This window comes from Condylura cristata, unplaced genomic scaffold, assembly GCF_000260355.1.
Source record: "Condylura cristata isolate star-nosed mole 26May11 unplaced genomic scaffold, ConCri1.0 scaffold00017, whole genome shotgun sequence".
In the NCBI taxonomy this organism is placed as follows: domain Eukaryota; kingdom Metazoa; phylum Chordata; class Mammalia; order Eulipotyphla; family Talpidae; genus Condylura; species Condylura cristata.
Genome location: NW_004567118.1, coordinates 35,953,843 through 35,976,898, shown reverse-complemented (window position 1 = coordinate 35,976,898; position 23,056 = coordinate 35,953,843). Strand labels below are relative to the sequence as shown.

The following is a 23,056-nucleotide window of genomic DNA, read 5'->3' as shown; positions in this document are numbered from 1 at the left end:
CTCTGGTGAAGCTTCTCACCGCCCCTGAGCCTCTGGCCTGTACCCCAGTTCTGTATGCACAAATAAATAAATCTTTAAAAAAAAAAAATAGTGGAAATTAAAGATATTGCTTAAAAATGAGCCTTGCCAATACCTTGGGATTTTACACTTCTACATACTTTACCTATTTGCCCTTCTGCATGAATAATCACAAACTGATATTCTATGATCAGGAAAGAACCATCAACTAAAGAACTGCTCACACCTTGGTAAATATGCCCTCTTCTCTTTCAGCTAGTAGAAAGGTAACAAAATCAAGACTAAATTTGATTTATGATTAGATCCCCATTGCTCCCTCCACCCACACACCCCAGAGTCCCCTAAAGTTTCTAATGGTCTTTCTTTTACAGCTTTTATTCCTCTAATAACTCATTCTGAACCTTCCTGACCAACAAAGCCATCTTAGTCTTCACTGCTAGAGAAAGAAAAACAGCTTCTCAAAGTAGAGACTGTAAAATTTTTTAAGTATTTCAAACAGGGGCCTTGAAATGTGTTCTACGTAATTAAATGTATTAGAAATTCAGAGGTGGGAAGAATTCAGAGACCTGGGTTCTGGGGCTAGCTTCACTACCAAATCATTAGAATATGACCACATTTAGATGAAAACTAATCCAAAAGTAAAAATGCTTATGTCAATACTGGAAAAAATTCTTGGCTTAACCTTTTATGAACTGTTATGTAACTATACCCAACAATTTCTCATTTAATTTCAAAGCTTAATATACACTCAAGGTACTAAAAATTTCTTTAAGCCAGGCTTAGGCTTTCATTCTCACCTTCCTCCCCCCCCCATATAGTAAATATATTTACAGATGTCTAGATCTGTCCAAACAGGAGGGCTGCCCAGTGTTCCCAGAATGCTAACACAGAGAAAAAAGTTGGGAAAAGAAGCAAAGGCCTAAATTCTAAATAAAAAAAAATGAATAAAATGAATGTTTGTTTTAAAACAAAACTGACAGGTTTAAAGTTTATATCTAAAAGGCACTCTGCCTGAATGGCTGTGACAATCCCTTTAAGTACAGTATCAAACACAGTCAGGGTAATTAATTCAGAGGACTCTTCCCCTTTCACTGGCAGATTGAACGGCTCTGAGGATAATCTCCTTCACTCTCCCAGGGCTCAGTTGGAAGATTCATTATTTATGCCCTCGATTGTTTACTCTGTCCTATTTTTCCATCCATCCATGCCCAAGGGCAGTATTATCACTGGCCTGATTCCAAAATGCATATGTCAGTTCACTGCCTTACTAGTTACAAAATCAAAACTAGCCACAGTGGTATCTTAATACTGAAGAACCCCAACCATCACTAGATCCAAGAGAAAGTTAAAGACAATGTTTTGGTAACCCAGGTTACCAGGAGCTAAATTATCTTAGATGAAGTAAAATATACATCATTCTAATTTTTTTTTAAGCCACGGAACAGCATATGTGCACATCCAACAAGGGTTCTTTAAGGGCAGTATCATCAGAAAAGCTGCCTTGGTCCACAACTAGAGGAGACCTATAAACTATTGAGAATTAAACTGAGCGAGATGCACATTGCCTAGCAACCATTCATTAGGAAGAGTTCGGTAACTCACCAGTAATCAATTCCACATCCTTATCTAAGCTATATACAGACATGAGTTTCTGTAAAGTCTTCTACCCTCAGGATTCAGGCTCACAGCAAACAACTTCCTCAAAAGACTCTGTTAGTTTCCCAGAGTCAAACCTTGGGGAAGTGGATGGTGCTTAAGTACATAAAATATTGTCTCAGACAGCTGACAAAGCTGAAAAGCTAAAAACTACCACCAGACACATCTCCATATGAATATATTCATTGTCTCTAGGTAAGTCTCTCATATATAGAGCAGCATTCCCTGGTCTTTTGCCTCTAGTATTTTCTCACCTTTGGGCAAGCTTTTTTCAATTCCAAACCTTACAAAACTCAAGCTGATTATTAAGAGGCCCAAGCAATGCCAAGGGTCCAATCTTTTCCTTCACCTCCTCAAGGGGATCATTTTATACTTTCTAATGTGAATAGGGGATTGGGCCTGAGTCTCCTTTTAAAGAGAGCACAGGGCCCTTTTTCTTAACACATTCCAAGCTGTGACTCACAGAACTACAAACAGGATGGATAAAAACAGATTGCTAAAGGAAATTAAATCAGTTACTTTCACCTCAGCAGCAGTCTCTTCAATCTAAGAGGCTATGGGAAATCATGGCTCTATGTAATTGTCCCCTTGCAGAGGACCAAATCTGAGGATTTCTATCTCCCTTAAATGATATTTGGAGATCAGTGTAAATACACCTATGATTAGTTCTATACATAGCCTTTTGTCTCCTGGGGAAAATTCTTTGGGGAAATCACTGCACCATGCAAAATATTGATTATACATATCAGTTCAGATTTCCATAGAAAGATAAAAAATTAGGTAAACAAGGTGTAAAAAAACTTCACAAAGCTGTATTAAATGCTCACCTACAGGCAGACAAAAAACCCACCTAGTCAGGTTACCAAACAGAAGGGCAACTTGCATTCTGTAGCAGCAGTTGAAGTAGTATATGCTTTCATATGGCCTCCGTCTTTTGTTTTGTTTTTTTGGTCTTTTCCACAGGTTGCCATATTTTGTACATCAAAGTACAACTTTTATACACTAACTATTCAACATTTCACTCAGTGATTTTTAATAGTTCCTTCTTCATAACAAGTTAGGTTAAGACAAAATCTGAGCTATCCCCTTTATACATTTCAATTTAAACATGATTTATGGAGTCTTAAGGGACAATGGGTAACAAACTGAAAACCCAAACCCAACATAGGTTTACTGTGAGTGAAACTACTCTTTTGCACAATTCTAAGGTTACTTGAGATTGATTTTAAAAAACACAATATGACCCCTAGAAAATTTTTTAAATGAGGTTATTTCCTGTTCCATCATTCCTGTTCTTTGTATTACTTGTTTTCACCCCAAATTGCTCCTTATTTGTTAGAGCCAGTAAATCAATGCAAAGAAAAAAACACTAATCCATCTCTAACTGAAAGTCTGCTACCACCTAACAATTCTGTCTTCAAAACTGGACTCCAGTCGGAACAACCACTGGAAACTGAACCTGGATAAAAAGAATGAATTGCCAATCATTTCCATTAACTATTTACCACAGTGCTGCCCCCAAAATTATATTCTCTCCCCTTCTGCATTCTAGCTCTTTGCTAATCAACAGCAAGGTAAATGTAATCCAAACACCTCTGGCTAAAATGCCAGGTGTATCATGAACACTGACACTCAACACAGAGACACACCCTTGGTTTCTAACACCACAAGTTTTGGGTTTTCTATCTTCAATTAATAACTTTCCTCAACCAATTAAACATCTATAAAGAGGTTTTTGATTTTGGCTGAAAATGAGTTCTATGTCCTTCAAAAAGGGATCCACCCCTAAGGTGTAGAAGATAAAGAACTCAAAAAGAGATAAATTTAAATTGTAATGCTATAGCCACCCAAGTTCATAAAGTTAGGGGGAGCCGTTAAAGGTAAACAATTCTTAAAAAGTTCACCTGGACTATTTAAAATTTGGTTTTGGCTTTTGAGGATGGAAACAAAATTCCTGAGACTCTAGGGCTATAAGAAATACACTGAGAAACCAGGTAAAGCTTTAAAGTTTCAGTAACGGCAAGGTAGTTTGCCAAGGCACCTATACTCTATAGCTCGGGTTTCTCCAAAAGAACTCAGCAGTACACAAAGCCGGTGACAATGTACTCGGGAAGACTTTAGCAGAATGAACCGCTACCAACTATCAGGATTTCATTTAACCACCACTTGACGGGAAATGCTCCCTCTTTCATTTTAACATTGTTTTTGCTGATTAAGGCAATCCCAAATAGGAAAATGGTGAAGACAAGTCTTAATGGACATGGGTGCAGTACAGCTTCAAACACCCGCTCCTAGCTTATACACCACCCCCCCTTTTTCCCCTCTTTTGCGGTTTACTGCATCAGAGGCCACACAAGAAAGAGCTCTTTTCTTCTGTTCTTTTTACTATGCAAACGACCGACATTGACACATCAGTAAATAGATAAGAGTCCTGTACATCCTTAACCTGCGTCAGGGGTGAGAAGGGAAGGGAAGACGAGTGATAGAAATATCAAAATAAACTGATGGGATGGGGACCTCTTACTTCCCAATCCATTCCCCTTTCCTCACAAGGTTAAGTCCGCTGAAGTCGGGGTTGCTTTAGAAAAAGCACACACACACACACACACACCTTGAGCCCTGGAAGGAAGGTGAGGTTCGCTCCGCAGCGCTCCGAGGGACTCCGGGTTCCGCCCCGCCCGCCCGGGCAGGTCAGCCCGCCTCGTCCTCGCCCCCACCCCCGCTCGGGAGCTGCACGAGAAGGGGTTTCAAGCGATCTAGGCAGGGGGAGGGGGAGGCGGCAGCTCCGGGTGCCAGGCTCTCGGAGCGCAGCACTCCGCCGTGCGCCGACACCCCCTCCCCCAGCCGGCTGCCGCTCACTCTCCCAAGCCGCCGGAAGCCAGCCCCGCCCCCCAGCTCCAACCCGGCCCCCTGCGAGCCCCCTCCCGTCCGCACAGCCAATGGCGAGCCAGGGAGCCATCCGAGCGACTAGCCTAACAGCCAACAGGGGAGGCCCACTGGGAGGTCAGCCGCCGGGGATAGGCCAGCTATCCACGGCCTCTGCCCCGGCGCGGCTCCTCTTTGTTAGAGCTGCCCCCATCTCTCCTGGCCCCCACCCCAAAGCTGGGAGCCAGGCATCCCGCAGCTGTGCCAGGTGATGCCACGTCCTTTCTCCCGCTCCCCCGCCCACCCGATGTCTGGATAAGAGGAGGGGCTCCTATTCAGGAGGAACATACTTGAGTGCCTCAGACTTCCACAGTAGTAACCACCAGGAGACTCACGACAGTAAAGAAATGCTCTCCAGATCCCTGCCTCGCCCTTATTTTCGGACTAATCAACTCTCCTCCATCATTATCTTGTATAGATTTAAGTTTGCATATTAAATCAGCTGCACACATTAGCGCACTCAGGCTGTCTGAAACTCCTGCTTTACGTAACCCAGAAATTAAGGCGGGGGGAGAACTAGGGGAGAGCATGAGGAGCTTCCTGGGAACAGGTATGTATGCACCTGGATGGGGAGGGGGAATAGTGAAGGGGATAAATCAAACCACCTGCAAAAAACCACAGCTCCAACCCCGCTCAGATACAAGATATCGACATCCAACAATCCCCCAAGTCAACTATTCGTTCCCTTTTGCAGGTTTCAGTACAATCAGGAAGCAAACGTCTAGGTCTTGTTCAAACCTTAGACTTAACATTGACAAAAACTTGGCAACTGCAGGGCAAAGCACTGACCGGTTCATCAACTAATGCCAACATTAGGGACATAATACTATAGGAACAGAATAACTACAGTTTTGAGGGAGCTTCCCGGGTGGCTCAAGGGGTAAAGTCAGCACTAGGAAGCAATCCGCAGCCACTGCACCCTGAGTTCGATCCCTGGCCTAAGAGCTAACCTACATGGTACAGCGGACCTGTCACACTGCTCCCTCAGCAGTATATGTATCTCAGTCATTCTGCCTGTTCTGCTTCCCACTCTGTCTCTGGTGAATCCTCTCACACCCCTACCCCACCTCCATCTCTGCCTATCCCAGCTTTTGTATACATAAATAAATAAATTCTTATTTTTTTTAAAAAAAAAAGAACAGTTTTTTTCTTAGACATAGTGATGGAGCAGTATTTGGGATGAAAAATAAGTGAGTGGGGAAGGCAAGCTACTAGCTATGTTGTCATAAAATTTTTGTAGTTGATGATAAATATCTACATCAAACTCCATAGTCCCATTTAAAAAATGCTTTAAATCTAAATAGCCCCCCCTTTAAGATTTACTTGTTTGTGCACACAAGAACAACTGTGGTACAGCCAGAGGCATGTGGGGGAGGTGAGGTGAGAGGATTCACCAGAAACAGAATAGGGAGCAGGACAGGTAGACATACTGAAATACACTGCTGAGGGGAGCAGCTGGTGAGACAGAAGAGGTCTGGCCCATGTGGGTCAGGTCCCTGGCCTGCTGGGAATAGAATTCAAGCTTCAGTGGCTTATGATAGCTAGATAGTGCTCAAAGCACTCCATACACACACACACACACACACACACATACATAACTTCGGTCTTCTAGGAAGATGAAAAAGGAGCTATATCATGTGCCCATTTATGCAGAGCCAGATTATTTTCCTAGCCAAATTGTAAGACTCTGACCTAAACAGATTTATAGAGGAACTATACTGGTGTTCCACTTTCTAGTTTTTATTATGTTCCACATGAAGCCCGTCTTCTCCTGATCCAAAACAAATATTCCCAAACACACAAAAGCAGTTACAACTCTCCTCTACATCGTTTAGCAATTTTCTGGCAATTTCCATATTAAAATCACTAATCCAGGCCCCTCCTGGTGGCACAAGTTAAAGGACAGCCCTATGAAGTAATGGGCAATCACAGTCACACAAGTTCGATCCCGGCCAGGGAGGTGACACACACAGCATGGCAGACCTCTCCTGACCTGCTCCCTGCTCCCCTCAGAAGTGTATTTCAGTACATCTGCCTGTTCTGCTCCCTGCTCTGTCTCTGGTGATTCCATCCCCCCACCATACCTCTGGCCTGGACCCCAATTCTAATATATATAAATAAATCTTTAAAAAAGATAACTGAACAATACTTCAAGAAGTTGTTGCATTAAATTAGCTGAGCTAAAAAATACTCTTGTCTAAGAGACACTTCTGTGTCAGTATCTTCCTTCAAATTCTAGCCTTCTGATAATGGCAACTTCTCAACAGAAACTTAAAACTAAAACCTTCCCAGATGGCTCTTATACCAATTAATTTGCCAAGATATCAAAACAAACATATTAGGCCTACCATTTTATCACAAATGTTCTTGACAACTGGATAATTCAGACAAATCATCTAATATCCACTTCTAAAATATAAATGAGGATCTCTCAGGAGACTTCAAATACCTTAACTGAAATTAAAAAGTCAAATTCATCTTGCCTAAAGTCTATATACAGTCCAAGAAACTACAAAGGAATTTTATCTGTTTGATAAAAGATCAAAGAGAAGGCCAAACATGTCTTCCTAAAGAGAAATTCAAGTCTAATTTCTCTTCATGTCCCTCAAATGTCCTTATTACCAGTACCATTACAAAGATCTTTAAATGTCTGATGGAGATAACTGTAATTTTATAGATTCCCTCATTACATATACTACTGCTTTTATCCATTTGTTCCTCTCCTTAAGACTACAGGGGCAATTCAATCTATTGCTCATTTTCTTGGTACAAAGACTTGAGTCAAGACTGATGGATAGAATGATGAATGGGTGGATATGTACATATCATCACAATACAAAAATCTGGTATTTCTCCCATTTCTGCAGATTAAAAAAACTGAAGTTCAGACAAATTGGATGGTCTGTTCTACGTCACAGAACAGGTAAACTGGTAAACAGAACTTGATTATCAGAACTTGAAGTATTCTGGGGGCCTCCCTGGTGGCACATGAGGTTAAGTCTCAGCACCATCAAGCTATCTCCAGCCACGGAGTTGACCCACATGCTGCAGCAGACCTCTCCTATGTTGTTGACTGCTCCCCTCAGTAGTATATTTCAGTAGATCCACCTGTTCTGCTCTCCACGCTGTCTCCAGTGAATCCTCTTATCACTACCACCAACCCCCCTTACCTCTGACCTACAAGGCAGTTCTGGTATGCATAAATAAATAAAATAAATCGATAAATCGGGGGGGGGGTGGAGTTTGAAGTATTCTTGGCTCCAAATCTAATACTCCTATCCACTAAGCTCACTAGTGCCTATGAGATCCAGTCAAGTTTCCACTCCAAGGCTATGATATAGCCTATAATCTGGTACCATCTTATGTTACCGAATTTATTCCTTTTCTTTAGAAAGTTTTCCCCACAGCAAACAGACTGATCTGTTTTCTCACTGTGTGTCATATTCACCTATTTCTACTTTCTTGCCAAGCTTTGTGCTTCTATAACCATTCCATTTAAATGATACCTATTCTTCAAAGTATGGCTCAAATCCACCTCCCTTGAGGACACCTCTCTGAGGTTATCAAACTGGTTCCTTTTCTTAATCCCTACTATATAATTTAGTATTTAACTGTTCTGTCTCTAATAAGTAATGCATTTTTCTAATTTAGACTGTAAATCCAGGTTGTGTTGTGTTTATATTTGTATCTTCTTCCTCTCCAATTTTGTATAGTAAGGTATACATAGTTCAGCTCAGCCCTTAGTAAATATTTAGACCAGTAAAGCTTATAGCAAAAGAACCCTCCAAATAACTTAAATGACTCATATTCTTGTAACAGGAACCAGAGCAAAAATTATTAACTTTCTTCATTTCATGACAACAAATTAAGTTCAAACTCTGCCACTAAGAACTTACTCATTATGTGGGCACACTGTTAGAAGGGGTTGCATGAAACCTGGTAACATAAACAGGTGTCAGTTATAATATGTGAAAATTAACTGAGTCACATACACATTTAGGTGCACGTTTATGTATGACAATTTTTTAAATAAGTTTTAGATTATATTATAATCACATTAATTTAAAATAATACATTACTTTTAAAAAATTTATTTATTTATTTATATAAGAACTGGGGTACAAGCCACAGGTCCAGAGTGGGTGGGTGAGAGGATTCACCAGACACAGAGTGGGGTACAGTACTCACAGAATGACCAAAATAGACTGCTGAGGAGAGCAGTGAGTCAAAGAGAGGTGTGCTGCACCATGTGGGTCAGCTCCCGGGTAGGGAATGGAACTCATGCTGCAGTAGTGGCCAATAGTTTCACAGTGCTGCGCTTTAACTTCCTGTGCCACCAGGGAAGCCCCAAATATTACTTTTTTTATTATTTTATTATGCATATAAGAACTGGGGTGTAGGCCGGAGGTGAGGGGGTAAAAGGACTCACCAGATACAGAGTGGGGAGCAGAACAGGCAGATGTACTGAAATATACTGCTGAGGGAAGCAGTGGTTGAGGAAGGAGAGGTGTGCTGTGCTATCTGGGTTAGTTCCCTGGATTGAACTCATTCTGTAGTGGCTGGTGATAGTGAACAGTGCTGCGACTAAGACTTTAACCGCTGTGCTACCTGGGAGGCCCTAACATATCCCTTTTCTAGAAATAGTTTTAAAACTTTGTTAAGTTGATCATGTCTGACTTTTGTAATTAGTGAAAAATATTAAAACATAAAACACATCATCTCTCAGAGATAAAAGGAAAATATCAATGGGCTGGATGGAAAAACTGGTTTAGGTAACATCCTTCTAATCTGATCACTGTTCCTCCTCAATATTTCTTGCACATTCTATCATACAAATTTCCCATATATTTATAATAAGCAAAAAAAAAAAAGTATGATCAAAACAAATACACACTTTCAGTAGAATTCAATAACAAAGACAAAACAATGCAAATTATCTATCTTGAACATTCTTAAAAGGGCATTTTCCCCAGAAAGACCAGATAGCTGACATAACTCAGAACACCCACAAGACAGAACAGACTTTGTAACAAGTCTATTCACCAGATCCACAGGTCTGGGGGAAAAAAGCGTAAAAGTTAAAAAGAGGCCCTCCCTGGTGGTGCAACCTGTTAGGACGCAGCACTGCAAGCTGGCCACAGCCACTTCAGTGTGAGTTCGATCCCTGGCCCCGGAGGTGACCACATGGTATGGCAGACCTCTCCTGTCTCGCCCACTGCTCCCCTCAGCAATGTACTTTTGTCCATCTGCCTGTTCTGCTCCCCACTCTATGTCTGGTGAATCTTCTCACCACCCCTGCACCTCCGGCTTGTACCCCAGTTCTGTATGCATAAATAATAAATAATTATTTTTTTAAAAGAGAGTTAAAAACAAAACAAAAAAGGGCAATGCCTGGAACTATTATTTCAATATATAGAGGGAGTCTTTTAACAGTTGTGTTTTTCTTATTTTTTTTTAAGCTGGCTGCACTGTCTCTTTCACACACTAGAGGGAAGTATAAAATACACTCACACTATCTGGAAATTCAATTTATTCTTTCATTCACATCACTACATATCTGTTGTGTTCTTAGACAGTAGGAACACTATTAGACCCAGAGACAAAAAGACAAGCTACATTCTTAGTCTTTAAGGTGCTTATTCCAATTATGGGAGACAGTCAAACTTTAAAAAAGGGAGGAGAGAAGACAGTGCAACAAAAAATGAAGAGAATCAAACTTCAGTGGATTTGCCTCTCCTTTCAAAAAAAAACAAAAACAAAAACACCTCAGCCTGTGCAAGACTGAGTTTAGTATAGAAAAGAAGGAACATTTCTGGTAGAGGTCAGAGACATGTAATAATAATAATTCACACTTGACAAACCAGCTTGTTCAAACTACATGTAATAATAATAATTCACACTTGACAAACCAGCTTGTTCAAACTATTAACAATCTTCATCTTAATCTAAATGGAAATAACCTACACCTAAATTTTCCTCAAACTGTTATACATAGAAAGTATAGGCATTAACAGGTGGGGAAGATGTGCTAAAATATCTAGTTAGCTAGATTTCAAAATCAATTGTAGATGAAGGTAACAAAAAAAGCATGAAATGGGGTCTCCTGGTGGCAAAAGGGGTTAAGTGTCAGAACTATGAAGCCACTGATAGCTTCAAGCACAAGTTTAATCCCCAGCCAGAGGGGTGACCCACATGGCACAGCAGACCACTCTTATCTCGCCTATTGCTCTCCTCAGCAGTGTATTTCAGTGGATCCACCTGTTCTGCTCTCCACAATGTCTCTGGTGAATCCCCTCACCTCTCTGCACCTTTGGCCTACACCCCAGGTCTTATATGCATAAATAAATAAATCTTTTAAAATTAAAAAGCATGAAGTTGGCCCTCCCTGATGGCGAAATGGGTTAAAGCACAGCACTAAGAACCTGGAGCCACTTATGCATCAGTTCAATTCCCGCCTGCCCCGGAGGTGACCATATGGCGAGGCAGACCTCTCCTGACCCGCCCCTGCTCCCCTCAGCAGTGTGCTTCTTCGATCTGCCTGTTCGGTTCCCCCACTCTGTCTCTGGTGAAGCCTCTCGCCGCCCCTGCGCCTCTGGCCTGTACTCCAGTTCTGTATGCATAAATAAATAAATCTTAAAAAAAAAAAAAGCATGAAGGTAACAATACAATTAGAATTATGGCAATGACAGTTAAAATTTCTCATTTGAAATCAGGACAAACTGTTCTTTCATTTTGGCTGCAGATATGCCATCCAAACTAAGGAAGACCTGGAAAGTCTGGGGCTACATGAGCCACAGTTAAAGCTACAATGGCAAGGAATGGAAACACCCAGAAGGCTGTAGTAATGCTAGTATCATGCAGCATCAAACAAGTATCACCCAATTGAAAACTGGTACAAGGCATAACCAGAGCTCTGCTCAACTGTCAATCTTAACAAACTGTGGACCTAGGTTAGTGAGCAAACACCAGAAAATGCTGCCAAAAGACAAGACTGGAGCTGCTCTTACCATCAGCATAATGCAGGGAAGGAAAAACTCATTGAAAGCAGCTAGTTATGAAGGCTAAATTCTTCAGAAGAGCTGAGGCATAACAACAGGGAAAGGGGAAATGCAAGGAAAGGGTTGGGGCCTGTGTCCTGGCAGTGTGAAGCCACATGGAGGAAGGTCCTTTAAATATTTAGGAAGACACTTAGCTCTCACTGATGCTTTTGTAAAGCCTCTATAAAAAGAGATTTTGGTTGATAAATTATTTCCACATCTAAATAACCAGGCCTACACAGGAAACACACTAAGAATTTAAATGATAAACCAGAACTAAAGCTTAAGTTACTCTTTAAGGCAACAGAAACATCTGTGCATTGTACTTCCCCCTCATTCTTAAAATGACTATTACATCTTTTGTTGTGGCTTGTACAGTGGTGTAGGTGGGGAGTTAGAGAGAAGGGACAAGTTGTTCATTTCTCATGCTGATATGGTAGCACATAGGAGAAAAAGTAAAAGCCAACATCCTGAAAAAGTTTCACAGACATCACAAAATGAGAGAGCAAGCTTGTGAATCAAGCATGATTTGGCATCTTTAAATGCAGAGCCAATTCTCTTCTAGTGCCAAAGCCAATGGCTTCTCCTGTAGATAAAATGGCACAGTTCCTGAAAAAGCCCTGGACGCTGTTTCCCCACAATCCTATAATCTGTCAAAAGACAGAAAACAAAAAGGAGGCTGTGCCAGCCAGAAAAAGCAAATTATAACCAATATAGAGCCAACACTTTACTTCAGACAGAAGGAGTTTTTTTTCTATGTATCTTTGGAAGGAGAAAGACAAAAGAAGTTTTACCATTGCTTAAATAACCAAAGCAAACATTTTAAACAAATGTCATCTCAGATAAGCAATTGATGTAATAGTCTGCTTCCTCACTTCTTATTTATAGCCTTCAAGAATATTTGCAACATTTATTAAAGAAGAGTTGATGGTGACAAAATCCCTAGACCTTTACAAGTTTAGTAAGAAAAAGGCAAATAACCAAAGGGGAAAATTTCAAAGGGCATGAACTAATTACTAGACATAGAAGAAATAGTAAGTTCAAACATTACATATATTCCACATTGTTAGGAAATGGTAGGAAGTATCTTCTTCATACAATATTTTGTTTAAAGATTTATTTTTATTTATTTATGCACAAAGAACTGGAGTACAGGCCAAAGGTGCAAGGAGAGGATTCACCAAAGGCAGAGTGAGGAGCAGGGGGTGAGACAGGAGAGGCCTGCTATAGCATGTAGGTCAGCTCTCTGGCCAGAGGATGGAACTCATGCTGCAGTGGCTGCCAACAGCCTGATATTGCACCACCAGGGAGGCCTACTTCATACAATCTTAAAGGTATTGTGACTTGACAATACTGCCAACTGCAACCTGCCAGAGGGTAAAAAAGGTGTCCAAGATCATAAATTGGTACATTTTAAATATCTTAAAAATTTTCAATTACACCTGAATAAAACTGAAAGAAAAAGGAGGTACAAAGCAAAAGCAACCCATTAATATAATGTATTAATTGTAGGATTGAAGCTTTGCAAAATACCTACTCTGGGAAGGACATTATTAAGCAAAATAGTTACAGGTAAATAGGAAATTAAATCCAAAGAAATTAAAACAGGAATATAAGATGAACCTTCACCTATAAACATAAAATACTTGAAAGCAACTGCTGAGTCTACACCGAACAAAGCAGCTACAATGAATAAAGCTGATAATGAAAGCAAATAACATAGTCTTAATAAACCACAATGGTAGAAAGTCCTAATAAAAACACAGAAGTAAAGTATATCCGAGAAAATAAGCTTACTCAACTGTCTTTGCTGTGGAAGCAAGCAATTCAGAGATCGCTTCTTCACTCGTTAAATGCAAAAAAGAAAGTATTGTGTACAAAAGCAAGAAGTCTTCTCATCAAAGAGGAAAAGAAACCTAAGCCTTACAGTTGTCCTTGATAGGCAACAGACTGTGAGAGCACTGAACTTAACAAAAAAAAAAAAAAAAGATTCAGTTCCAACCTATGTAAAGCTAAGAAATTCATGTCACTTTGTCCTAGAATTAGCAATGCACAGGTCTCTACTGGGGAAAAAAAAAAGATACATAAGGTCCCAAATGAGCTGTCAGCAAACCATTGCTTAATCACTTCAGTTTTCCCTTATCAGTATTAGACATCATAAAAACTCCTAATTTTCCTCCATTATTAATGCTACTTTCTAAGCTGAGAAATTTTACTTCATCAAATTAAAATGTCAGGCATATTACAAGTACATTATAGTTAATGATAACACCGATTCTATATTCGAATCCAGCGTGGAACAGGTCCGGTGCTAGAGTTGCCTGACATGGCATCAATGATGTCCCTCCTTCAAGCCTACCACAACCAACATCTAGGCCTGAATTCAAGTATCTACATAGTTTCACCTAAAATAAACTAAAAAAATTTCAGCACCCTTTTGTGAGTGGTTCTACTGATTGGCTGTGATGCTTTAAAGATACACAATAAATCCACAAAGAAACCATTCTTTTAAACATTCAGCATTTTAACTGCCACAGGGTGGCATTCATACCCTTAACTGAAACAGAAAGCCAAGTTAGCACAAATTCTTATGATTCAAATCCTCTAAAATAGTATTATAAACCTGCTAGAAATATTCTTTGATAAAAAGTTGTTTTTATGGGCCCTCCCTGGTGGGACGCAGCACTGCAAGCAAGCCACCGCCCCTTCAGTGATGAGTTGGATCCCAGCCCCGGAGCTGATCCACATGGCGTGGCAGACTTCTGACACACCTGCTGCTCCCCTCAGCAGTGTTCTTCGTGGATCTGCCTGTTCTGCTCCCCACTCTTGTCTGGTGAATCCTCTCACAGCTCCTGCACCTCTGGTTTGTACCCCAGTTCTATATGCATAAATAAATAAATAAATCTTTTTTTAAAAAAAAAAAAGTTGTTTCATTTTGTTTCCATAAATGTTACATCCTAGAGATTAGGGCAAGCAATATCTTTTCCCAAAATCTGAGCTACTTTGTCTTCAAATAGTATTTATAAAAATATATCACCTTTTTCAAAAGGAGCTTAAGGCCTCTAGCAGACAGCATGTTGCTAATTTTCACAACATCCCAATAAAGAACTACTATTTAGCATTTATATCACACTTTAACTTGCAAAAGTGTTTTACAATTATTTTCATTAGTAGTCATGCCTCACAACCACCCACTGAGCTAAACTGGTCCTGTTATCCTCATTTGACAGCTGAAAAAACCTTATGTATTGTAAGGTCAAGGTCAAGTCAGTCTGCTTTTGCAAAACCAGGGGCCTACTTGTTAAAAGTCTTACTTGCTCACTAGTGAGAATGTTGGTCATACTCCTAGATAAAGTAGGTTTTTGGAGAACAGATCTCCACCTAACAGATGGTACAAAAACATCAAAAGATTGTAATACTTACATTAAAATATAAAACCATAAACTATTATATTATTTTTTTTTAATTTCAGCTCAAGTATCACTGACAGTGGTAACTTCTCCCATTAAAAAAAAAAAGCATTACCTATCAAAGTGCAAAAATAAATAAATAAAAATAAAACCATAATAGTATACAAATAGGTAAGAATTTTTGTCAATAAGACACATGACTTTTCTAGAAATTGGCTTCTAAAATCTTGCTGTAATCATACAAAACAAAAAATTTTTTTTAAGATTTATGCTTACAAGTAATGGAGTACAGGCCAGAGATGCAGGGGGTGACACAGTTCACCAGAGACAGACTGGGGAGCAGAACATGCAGATCTACTGAAATACACTGCTGAGGGGAGCAGTGGGTGAGACAGGAAAGGTCTGCTGTGCCACGTGGGTCAGCTCCTTGGCTGAGTGTCCAACTCATGTTGCAGTGGCTGTGGAGAGCTTCATAGAGCTGCGCTTTAACCCATTGTGCTACCAGGGAGAGCCCAAAACAAAAAAATATGATAAAATGTTCTTCAGCTCATTTTTTCTCTCAATCCATTACAACAAGCCTTCTATTTCCACCTCTCCAGTGAATGGTTCTAGTCAAGGTCACCAATAATTTCTAGGTTGCTGATCTTCCTGTGCCCATCTGAGACAGTATTCAATCCCTGCTTCAAACATGTTCTTTAGAGTTGGCTTCACTTTCTGTTTACCCACCTACCTCACCGACTGCTCCTCTTTCAGCCACAAACCATTCTTAGGTGACCTCCAAATTGAATTCCCAGACTTCAAATTCTAATTGTATTGGTTTCCAAGTCTACAATTCCAGCCCAGACTTTTCCCAGGAATGACAGACTTTGCTAACCAACTATCTTAGAGAGCCAGCTAGCTATCTACAAGTCATCTCATATTTCACATGACCCAAACAGAATTCTTAATGAATCATGGTCTGTTACAGGCTTACCTATCTCAACATTGCCATTTACCTAAGCAGGCGCTCCAGTCAATAATGTAGAAGTTACAGATGTGGTAGACCTCTCCTGTCTGGTCCGCTGTTCCCCTCAACAGTGTATTTCATTCAATCTACCTGTTTCTGCTCTCTACTTTATCTCTGGTGAATCTTCTCACCCCCCACACCTTTGTCCTGTACCCCAGTTCTTGTATACATAAATAAATCTTTTTTTAAAATGTAGAAGTTATAAAGAAAAAAAGGGAAAAAGAAATAACTATAATTATCCGTGACTCCTCTCTTTCCCTCATCCCCATGGCTACTGAAAATCCTCAAGCAAACCCTACCAACTTCGTTTCCAAAAGATATCTCAACTCTATCCACTTATCTACAGCTCCTCCACCAACACCCCAGCCCAAGTCACCATCAACTCTCATGTATATTAATATAAGAGCCTTGCAACTGGTCTCCTTTCATTCATTCTTGTTCCCTCTACAATCCATTTCCACATAATAATCAAAATAGTCTTTCTCATCACAAATCAATTCATATCCTATACCATATCCCTGCTTAAAAATCTCCAAAGGCGGGGGAAAAGTCTCCAAAGAAAACAGCTTACTCTAGCTGTTTCAAATCTCAATATAATCTGGCTTCTGGCGTCCTCATGTTACATAATGCTCCCTCTCATTCATAATATCCTCACCACAATGGTCTTATATCTGTTACATAAACATATAGAGTTGACTCCTCTTTAGATTTCCAATGGAATGTTTGGCTAATGATCACTGTATCCTCTAGATCTTAAATACCACTCCCTCAGAAATGTATTCCCTATTCTTCCATTCTAAAGTAGCTATCTAGGGCCCTCCCGGGTGGTGCAACAGGTTAAAGCTGGGCACTACAAAGCTAGCCACAGCCACTTTTGAATGAGTTCAATCCCCAGTCAGGGACATGACCCACATGGTGCAGCACACCTCTTCTGTTTCGCCCACTGCTCCCCTCAGCAGTGTACTTCATCAAACTGCCTGTTCTGCTCCCCATTCTGTCTCTGGTGAATCCTCTCACCGCCTGCACCTCTGGCCTGTACCCCAGCTCTTGTATGCATAAATAAGTAAATCCCTTAAAAGAAATAAAGTCACTCTCTATTATTTCTCTATCACTGCATTCTATTTTAATTATCTACATAGTATTTGTCATTAACTGATTTTTTTTTTGTTATTTGTTGCCTGTTAACTCTTACTAGAATATAATCCCAATGAGAACAGAAACTTTTGTCTTGTTTACCCACACATTGCTAGTGCCCAACACATACTATAAACTAAGTAAATTTATTAAGTTTGTTAGGCACTTAAGTTAAAAATGGAGAAAAAGGACCTCCCTGATGGCACAGGGGTTAAGTCTCAGCACAATGAAGCTCTCTGCAGCCAATGCAGCATGATGAGCATGACCCACATGAAGTGGCAGACCTCTCCTGTCCCACCCACTGCTCTCCTCAGCAATGTATTTCAGTCAATCTGCCTGTTCAGCTCCCCACACTCTGTCTCTGATAAATCTTCTCACCCCCACATCTCTGGCCTGTACCCCAGTTCTTGATGCGTAAGTAAATAAATCTTAAAAAAATAAAAAAGAACTGGACATAGGCCAAAGGTGCGGAGGTGAGAGGATTCACCAGAGACCTCGTGGGGAGCAGACCAAGCAGATCCACTGAAATACACTGCTGAAGGGAGCAGCAAGTGAGACTGGAGAGGTCTGCTGCGCCCTGTGGGTCACCTCCCTGGCCAAGGCTCCAACTCTTGTTGCAGTGGCTGTCGACAGCTTCATAGCCCTATATCTTTAACCCTTGCCCACCAGGGACTAGGCAAGTATTTTAGAAGGTTTAGATTTTATGGGGAAGAGAGTGAAATTGGAGTGCCTATAGAATGTTCAGGTGGGTTTTGGAAATACAGACCTGGATCCTAGGAGACAGAGATTTGAGCTAAATATAGAGATTTGGAGGATTTGTCTCTGTGTGCAGGTGAATTACATCACCTGTGAAGACTAAAAAAAGAATGTGGTGGCTAAGAACAGAATTCTCAGGAACACCAATATGTAGAGACTGGACAGATGAAAAAGAGTATGAAGGACACTGAGAAAAAGCAAGGGTGGACAGTATCACTGTTTAAAGAAGCAGAGAGGAAAAATAGGATTGAAAAGCATCACCTGGGTTTGACAATTAGGTCACTGAGGAGAGCAATTTCAGTGGAGAGTTGGAGACAAAATCAAATTACATGCTTGGGGAATAAATAGGCTGTGAGAAAGTGAAGAGAGTGCAGAAGACTACTAACAGGAGAGACTAAGCAGTAGTTGGAGTTAGGGTTGGGACAAACTAGGGGAAAAGAAAGATTCTGATGAAAGAGAAATAGATACAACAATATCAGAAGAATAACACGATACCAAAGAAAGTAAAAGCTAACAAGAATATGAACATAATAAACTCTAAGTGAGGATGGAAAAGGTGTGGGAAGAAAAATATTGAAGGACTAGAGATCAACTAGATTAACAAATTATCATAACTGGCCAACATTTTGGTGAGACATAAGAGCTTAGTCAGACAGCCAACAATCCTCCTAAGAGGAATAAGCTACATTATCTAAGTAACAATCCTTACTTAGAAATTTGAGATCAGGAGAAAATCAGAATAGTAGTGGGGGGCTGAGGGGAGATTTGAATAGAAACATGATACAGAAACACTAGTATGTAGTTCAACTTGTCTCCCTAGTGGTAAAAGAGGTTAAGTCTCAGCACCATGAAGCTATCCTTAGCAACAAAAGTAAAAGCTGGATCCCCAGATAGGGAGCTGATTCACATGGCACAGCAGACCTCTCCTGTCTCTCCCGCTGCTCCCCTCAGCAGTGTATTTCAGTGGATCCCTCTATTCTGCTCCCCACTATGCCTCTAATGAACCCTCTCACCGCATCTCTGTACTACACCCCAGCTCTTGTATGCATAAATAATAAAGCTTTGGGGGGAGGGGGAAAAAGGCAGCAAAAAGAGAATGATACCGAATAGAGGGGGAAATGCTGCTAATCAATACTGGACCTGGTCCATCTGCTTAAAAATCATAGCCAATTTTCTCAACGTCTTCCCAAATCACCAAATCCATTCTTGCCTAGAAGTTAAAACATATAGCTTTGAGGTATATTAAGAATGTCTTTTGCCACACTATTCTGTGTCTAAGCTTTAGTCCATTATATTGTGCAGTGGGTTAAACAGCACTAAGAAGCTAAAGCCACTTCAGCATGAGTTTGATCCCTACCCTGGAGGTGACCCACATGGTGCGGCAGACCTCTCCTGACCCACCCACTGCCCCCCTCAGCAGTATACTTCGTCAATCTGCCTGTTCTGCTCCCCACTCTCTCCCTGGTGAATCCTCTCACCTCCCCTGCACCTCTGGCCTGTACCCCAGTTCTTATATGCATAAATAAATAAATCTTTAAAAATAATAACAATATGAGGCCTTCCCTGGTGGTACAAGGGGTTAAAGTGTAGCACTATGAAGTTATCTGCAGCCACTGAAAGAAGAGTTCAAAGCTGGGCCAGGGAAGTGACCCACGTGGTACAGTAGACCTCTCCTATCTCGCCCACTGCTCCCCTCAGCAGTGTACTTTGGTCAATCCGCCTATACTATTCCTACTCTGTCTCTGATGAATTCTCTCACCCCCCACACCTCTGGCCCCAGCTCTTGTATGCGTAAATAAATAAATCTTTTAAAATAATAATAGTATATTTTAAAATTCAGATATATATAGGATACAATTCAGGAGTTTTGTAAGTTTCCCTCTTCTACCCCAAGACTTTAACCCAAAAAAATTCATATTTTAGTGTTCATTTCTAAGAGGTCTCATAAATGCAGTCACAAAAGCATATGTAATCTTACTTACATTCACAAGTAAAATTCAGAACAGTTCCACACCCACAAAAAAAAAATTCACATTATTCCTCTGTGTCACTCACTTGCCTTATCGAAGTAGTCACTGATCCCTGCCCCTATGCTTTTTTATAATGTCATATAAATACAATCACAGTAACCTTTTCAGCAGTTTCTTTCACTTATCATAATGTATATGTGCATACACAAATAGTTGTTTTTGACAGCTGAGTAGTATTCCATTGTATGGGCATATCACTGTTGCAAGCTGAGGGACATTCACAATGTTTGCAATTTTTAGTTAGTACAAATAAAGCTGCTACATTCACATACAGGTTGTGTCTTAAATTATCATTTCATTCAGGTAAATACTTGGATGGTAGTTAAGCTCAGGTTTTACTTTATAAAAATACTACCAGTGTGGCAGGGCCCTCCCTGGTGGCACAATGGGTTAAAATGCAGCACTATTCTGAAGCTAGCAGCAGCTACTTCAGCACAGGTTCACCCTCTCATCTCCCCACACTTCTGGGCCTACACCCTAGTATATGCATAAACAAATAAAATAAATCTTTAAAAAAATAAAATTTTCAGGACCTCCCTGGTAGTCTAAGAGTTAAGTCTCACTGCTATTACTGTGACAGCCTGAGTTCAATCCCTGGCCAGGGAACTAACCCACATATGGCATGGCAGACCACAGTAGATCAGCCTGTTCTGTTCCCCTTTCTGTCTGTGGTGAACCCTCTCTCCACCTGTACCTCTGGCCTACACCCAGTTTTTCTATACAAAAATAAATAAAATTTTTAAAAATAAAATAAAATTTATCAATTTTTTTTCCTATTATGAATGCCATTTTTGGTGCTGTACATAAAAATCCTTTTCCTAATTCTAGGTAACAAAAATTTTTCTATTTCACAGGCCCTCCTTTGCACAGTGAGTTAAAGCACAGCACTATGAAGCTAAAACCATTTCAGCAGGAGTTCAATTCCAGGCCAAGGAGGTGACCTACATGATTTGGCAGACTTCTCCTGACCCACCCACTGCTCCCCTCAACAGTGTATTTCAATAGATCTGCCTGTTCTGGTCCCCACCCAGTCTCTGGTGGATCCGCTCACTGTCCCTGCACCATAAATATAAATCTTTTAAAAAAATTTTTTTCTATTTCACAATGTAAGGAATAAAGCCTAGGTTGAAGTTCTTTTTATGTTTTGTTTTGTTTTTTTTTTTAAATGCAGAATCTTTAACCCTTCCTTTGCCAACACCAACATTGGCCTGACTTTCTTCATTCTGTTACTGTTTTCCTTTTGCTGTTTTCTTGAGGTCTTAAACCCAAGGTTATATGTGGGTTCATTTTTCTTTATGTAATCCAAGGAATCATAAATCATGCCCAGTCTTGTCTTGCCATCTCCAAAATGGTTCTGAATCCAAATACAAAGATGACATCGGGGTGGTCTTACATATTAAACCCAATTTTCTCTCAATGTCTTTTTTTTTAAAAGACTTATCTATGCACACAAGAATTCGGGTACAGGCCAGAGGTGTGGGGGTGAGAGGATTTACCAGAGACAGAGTGAGGAGCAAAACAAGTAGCTGTGGGCCCTCCCTGGTGGCACAGAGGGTTAGAAAGCAGCCCTGCAAGCTGGCTGCAGCCACTTCAGTGTATGTTCAATCCCCCGCCCGAGAGGTGACCCACATGGTGCAGCAGACCTCTCCTGTCTCACCCACTGCTCCCCTCAGCAGTGTACTTCATCAGTCTGCCTGTTCTGCTCCCCATTCTGCCTCTGGTGAATCCTCCCACTGTCCCTGCTCTTCTGGCCTGTACCCCAGTTCTTTATGCATTAATAAATAAAAAAATCTAAAAAAAAAGGCAGGAAGGGCTTGAGTCTTTCCTTTAAAAAAATAGAAAAAACGGGCAGATGTACTAAAATACACTGATAAGACAGGAGGTCTGCTGTGCCATCTGGGTCACCTCCTCAGTTGTTGTAGCTGCAATAGCTTCATAATGCTATGCTTTAACCCACTGCACCGCGAGGAAGGGTCCCATTTTCTCTCAATTTTTGCCTCAGGGAGAAGGATGTCGGTAACCATTTGTTTTTGCTGAATCAATAGGTTGGTCATGAATTTCCTGGTATGGACAATTACTGTGTCTTGTTCACACTGGTGATGAATCTTCAGGCAACAAGGGTAGAAAAAGAGCTCCACATATATTCTACAATTAACTTGCCAAATACATTTTAAACCTTCACCCAATGTATCTACTTTCAGGAAGGAATTGGCTGCCTAAATATACCTTAAAAAAAAAAATGATGGATGTGGAGGGGTGATGAAATTATTATAAAGATTGGAAATATTTACTATGTGTTTATTTTTTTAATAGTTATTTATTTATACATACAAGAACTGGGGTATAGGCCAGAGGTGCGGGGGATAAGAGGATTCATCAGAGACAGAGTGGGAGCAGAACTGGTGGACTACTGAAATGCACTGTTAAGGAGACCAGCTGGCAAGACAGGAGAGGTCTGCTGTACTCTATGTGGGGTTAACTCCCTGGTGGGGGAAGAGAACTCAGGCTGCAGCAGTGATAAAATTGACACTTACCCACCAGTCCAACAGAAAAGGCCCCTGTTTATAATGTGTTTATTATTCAAAGTTTTGATTTTTTGACTTATACAGCTGCTCTGAGATTTCCTGTAGATGTAAAGAAGGGGTAAAAATGCTTTGTATAAGTAAGTGTTTTTTGATATGATAAAGTTGAAAACTCAATTTTCTTAATAGACAGATTGTTTATTTCAAATAGCAAAAATAAAAAACTTAAATTCTTGTGCTTTATAAACAATGGATCCTCTGCTGATAGTGATCTTCTCTAATTTCCACTTATCCTTCAGGACTCACCTTGAACATTCCTTTCTTGAACCCCCAAATACAGGTTAATGGTTGATATGTTTTCACTGCACCCTGAGGTCCTCTTTCATCATTCTTAACATATAATATTCTATAACCGACAGTTAACCTGCTTTGTTCTCCCATGAGGACATATAAACTCTGGGTGGACAGCAATTAGTTATACTAGACACTTCCTTCTTAGCTCTTAGCTCAGAGGAGGCAATCAAAAATCTTTATTTTGAATGACCAAGTTTGCCTTAAATGA

The 23,056-nt window shown here is 40.4% G+C and overlaps 1 protein-coding gene across 3 annotated transcripts in view; it reads right to left on the bottom strand.

Annotated features, from left to right (window-relative positions):
- The window catches only part of FAM222B (family with sequence similarity 222, member B), a 64,129-nt gene that overhangs the window by 30,377 nt on the left and 10,696 nt on the right, over window positions 1–23,056 (bottom strand). The window contains exon 1 of one of the 3 annotated variants that reach the window (XM_004684849.1): window positions 4,286–4,524. The exons of the other annotated variants lie outside the window; for them this stretch is intronic. The gene's annotated coding sequence lies outside the window, so the exon portion shown is untranslated. Of the gene's footprint in view, window positions 1–4,285; window positions 4,525–23,056 lie in introns of those variants that run through there. 3 annotated transcript variants of the gene reach the window in all.